The sequence below is a fragment of the Dermacentor andersoni genome, chromosome 2, assembly GCF_023375885.2.
Source record: "Dermacentor andersoni chromosome 2, qqDerAnde1_hic_scaffold, whole genome shotgun sequence".
Taxonomy (NCBI): domain Eukaryota; kingdom Metazoa; phylum Arthropoda; class Arachnida; order Ixodida; family Ixodidae; genus Dermacentor; species Dermacentor andersoni.
The window spans coordinates 141,766,838-141,772,034 of NC_092815.1; positions in this window are offsets into that span (position 1 = coordinate 141,766,838).

The window sequence follows — 5,197 nt, forward strand, 5'->3', positions numbered from 1 at the left end:
CCTAATGGTCTTCATAGACTTGTCACGACGTTCTGACGTGCCTTTAAACATGCAAAACCACTCACGATATCTAGGCGACCGAAAAAGATAACAAGAGAAAAACAAGTAAACAGAAAAGAGGTAACGATAGGGAGTAACAACCCATTCAATTGCGAATGTCAAATTAATCCATGGAATCAAATGTCTCGTGAGCTCACAGGGTTTCATCCTCATCCTATTTAGGTCCCGCTCAAGTGGCTGTCAACATTTATATTATGCTTCCACAATGATCTATGTGTGTTCAATACTTATAGGTGCGTATGTTTAGATTGGTCAACTTGAAGTTGGCTGTCATAAGCAACAGCCTAAAACACTGGCTAGGCCTGGGTAAACATAAATTACGCTGGTAATAACGGCATTCTAGTAAAATGAACCAGCTTTCAGCTCCATACACTCAGCATCCCGGAAATATAAAACAGAAAATGGTTCGAACCAATCTGATATATCAAAATATTATGTTGGTGCCACCAAGTATAAACATTTCTTTAATTTTTTTATTATGAATAAATGCTAGACATGGTATTTGTGTTATCTATTTGCAAGTAAACAGCACATCAATATAACTAATAAAAGTCCCACCATTCCTGCTATTTCGAATTTCTCAAATGAGTGACAGTAATGGAAGTCAAAATTACGCAACACGCCAGTGAAGACGGAACAGGAAACTTGCTTTCCTGAATATGGCCTTGAACTCCTTTGCGATCGTGGCAGAATGAACATTTTCTTGGTATTTACTATCGTTTCTGTCGCCATATACAAAGCTCCAGCATATGTTACAACATCATAAAGTGTAGAAAGTTGGTTGGTATGTCTAGGTGACATTTAGGAAAAGCATATCGAACACAGCGGCGCCAAAGAAATTATATCATTTGCAGGTTTACGTTATTGTTTCGCACTTTTAATATTTCAGTTTGAGGAGATAAAAGGCATGCGCTGCCGGTGCTTTTTGTCATGACATTTGTTTATGGCCTGCCATTCTCAAAATTCCGAGGAATAACTATGTGAAGAATGTCAGACAATGTATGAGCAACGTTAGAAATGGAACGGTTTGGCAATATAACCCACATATACGGCATGTCGTATAGCGAGGCGTGGCATATACATATACCTAAATATATACGGAAACTTTCGCTCACGGCACGCCGATGCCGGACGCCGACAGCAGCTTTTCTGCGCCACGAATAAATTGACAGTGACCCACTATGACGCTAGTGTGTTGGGAATCCCGGTTCACCGACTATGCTTTGTATTCTCACAAATTTGTTAGAAATATTCGCGAAACAAAACCTGTCGGGACTGTGATGCCGGACACATTGATAGAGAAGGCGCCATAACATTGGCATACAACACTTACGAAGGAAAAGCTTTTGAATTCGGCCTTACATTCGCAAAATAATCGAACCCTGGAGCCCACAGCAGCGTGCCACTAGTGTTAGCCACAAATGACAAACTGGTGCTACCAATAAAAAGTTTGCCCCTTGTCAGTGCGGACACTTAGCTGTCGACAAAAACGTTTCACAAGCATTTTTCATCCTAGATACTGAAGTAAGGTTGACATGAGAACATTTACAAGTTATAGCGAACTACGTAATTTACGAGAATATGCAAGTATGGTTCTTTTGTCGTGGTGGTTTACATCCAGTGATCAAACCTAATCGCCTTCTTCAATTTTATTCTTTCAGATCGACCTATGAAGCCAGGCTACGTGCCAAAGGGTAAGGCGTTATTTTTTCAAATACTCACTGTACAAACATGCTTATTTCATGCGACCAATGAGCAACACGACTACAAATCCGAAATGCTAAAAATGCAAAATTATAAGGCTAGGCTTTTCACGCGTCCGTCGGCAAACATTATAGTTGCTGCATTAATTTGCGAGCCTAGGTGATACTGAGAGTACATATTATGGGCATTGCGACATTTTCGTGCGACTAAAGAACAGTAAATAAGGAACATATATAGGAGTTCTCTGGACGAACATTATTTATAGCCGAGTTGCTTTGTGCTTGCATCTAGTGTGTTAGTGATTTTAAGTGCTGATACAATTTTAATGCATAATTGTAGCAATAATTGTAGGCCGTATGTCATACCTACAATTGCTTCACTGATTCCTCCCCCCCCCCCCCCCCCCACTCCCCCAGATTTGTATATCTGCGCACTTTTATAGACGGTTATTTGTGGGCTATTTTTCGAAATACGCATGTTCACAACTTCTATGACAATGCACTGCTACCTTGAACACACACTCCCGTTGTGGTAATGTTGTCCTAGCACTTTCTTTCCCGGTCGATCCTTAAGTTATGCGCTGAGAACAGCTTCATTGAAACCTTTAGTTTGATGGAAAAGTAGGCAGCACACGTAGAGTGTGTTACATTTTGTATCTCGCCATGCTGGCGTTGGCCGCAGGAACACCAAATAACTTTATGAGACGCAAAGATTCGCACGACGAGTAATCATTCACAAAAATTAGCTCTTGTTTTATTTGCGCACTACTGACGCCAATTTTGATTGTGTGTAGAGGAACAGTTGAAAGAGCTTCGAAATCGCCTTTGCGAGAGCTCACGCGAGACTGAGTGATGCCGCCAAGATTAGGGTTAGTGCGCTCTTACTGCACATTGGAAGGGGCTTTTATTCGAGCAGACTTATTAAAGCGAAAGTGCTCCTGTTTATTTGAAGGCTGCTTGCCATTGCCAACAGAAAACTTTAATTTGTCGCTTTATTAATAAGCGTTGTTCTACATTGGGCTGAGATAATGCAACGATTTTATTCCAGCGCTATGCCTCTGTGCTCTTGGTCAGTGGTATAAGTTACGTTCAGCCCACGTTATCAGCCGGATTGACCGCCAGTGAACGATAGACAATAATAAAGGAATAGACTCGAGCGAAAAAAAAAATATCAGTGCAGTATGCTGATCCAGGAATTACCCAAATGCATTGGAACAGGCAGTACGTCGCTGTGACTGCCCCACGGTTTCAGGCATTAAAGAAGCGCACCCTGCAATACATTGAGGACGGCCAGGCACTCTCACGCATAGCTAACACGAAATCCGCGTGCCTTCGACACATCTGGTGAAAAGGCAAGCAAGCATTCTTGCCTTGGTTTCCCTTAGTGACGATAACAAGACGGACAGCTGAGCCAACATCTTACTTACCAAATTTACCTCAATTGCACAATATTTTTGAAGAAGTGATGTCAATATTTTTACATCCAGGACGCTGAATATTTCACATTGTTCTTGCGTCATACAAGGAGCCTGAAAGAACGCGAACATTGGCGCACGATAAGCCGCATTTCTTTATGCAAGACAGACTGTTAATGTCAAATAATCCAAAACAAAGGGATGGATTCATCCTTGCGTGAAAGATTTGCGTGAAATACGAAGGATACTCTTTTAGTATTCAGTCATGTTTCTCTGTATAGATTTCAGTATGAAGTGTAAAGATGCACAATCATATTCACCGGTGCTACTGCTCCACTCTCGTGAAAATGTACACTAGCACGAAACGAAGGTGTAACAAGTGAACCAAGCTACAGTCGCTCGGGGTACGATTTACTCTGAGCCCTTACGCGTAATTTATTTGGGATCTTCCTTTTCTACACTCGCGCAGAAAGGAAGATGTAACAATCAACGTAGACTCTTGTGAGCGTAAAACACCGTAAACAGGGTGTGCTATTTTTTATCAAATAAAACATGCTAAAAATATTGCCAACAGAATTATCGCCGCACAGCATGAATGTGCGCCAACACAGCTACCAGACAGGCAAAAAATATATACATCTTGTGAAATAACCACATTGCTCAGCCAGAAAACAAATCATTTGCGAAGCTGTGCTGTTCTTTTTTTTTTTTTGCTTTTAGATGCCAAGCCGTGTTAGGTTGTTTTTGTTTGGAGCACTCGAGTGCATAGAACCCCATAACTTAAAAACGACACGGTCATTCTCATACCTTTACTCGGGATATAATTGCATGACATTTGACTTTTCGCAAGGTCTTCTGTTTAGTTCATCTTCAACGTCTCCACGTGGCGTTTTCTCTAATCGACGGTATCTTTGTGCCTGCATTTGCCGCTACTACCCTGCAGATCTGAGGGGTCTTGTGTGCCACACGGACATTTATGGCTTCCTGGCATCTGCCATACCGGACAGCTGTGACTTCGTAATGGTCGACGTGCCGATGTCGTTGCCTCAGCCACACCCCGTCTACTCGAACATGGCGACCATCGAAGTCGATCCAGGTATTCCCCACTCAACCTCATACAGCGATAATACCTACTTCACGAGTCATATCTTGACGCTTTTGAGTCTACGTGGCAGCAGACGCAACGGTTTCTATTCAGTTTTTTTTTAAAGCAACGCTGGCTTTGCCTCTTCTCCTAACCTGTTTCTTTTTCTTTGCCGTCACTTGTTTGGCGCAACTGCGTACTGCTCTTCCGGGAACCGACGGCAACTCATTAGCATAGTTACTTCTTAATTTAGTGAGTATTACGGTGTAGTATATGTGATGGGAACGTAAAAAAGAAACCATTTCGCGCTTTATTTTTTCCGCCTAGATGCTCAAAGCATCATATCCGTGTACATATTCTACGTAGAGAAATGAACGCTTCTTCGTGTTTTTCACATTAAATTTTTTCTTAACGTTAACAAAAGAGATCGTCACGCAGTGAAGAAGATGCCACATCGCGTGATGGTTTGGCGCATGTGGACGTTGCATCCCGGATTTGCCTGCCCTCTCGCGACGTCCAAAACGCTTACCTCTATTGCTTTTCGTAGACTGAAACTACACAGCAGTGGAGCCGAAATTCATTACATTTTGCACAACATCTGGCGGGCAGCAACAATGTCAATACATCTATTTCTATAGAGTAGCGCATGCACCTTGCTTCACATTGAAAATCAATATTTTAGGTAATAGCTCGCCAGTTAATTTCGAAAAAAGACTGAAGGCAGTCGGCAACATACTGTACAAGGGTTCTCTTGAAACTACGGCAGCACCTTCGTGTTACTCCAGGAGGATCGATGTAAATCTGCACGTCTAGTGCGATATACGCTGCCAAAAATCTGTGTAGCCTCACACAAAGCTAAATATTGCGTGTGCCCGCGTGTTTCTTTTCGCCTTGCAATGTCATTTTTCTGCTGCTCCTGTTCAGTTTCGTACGAA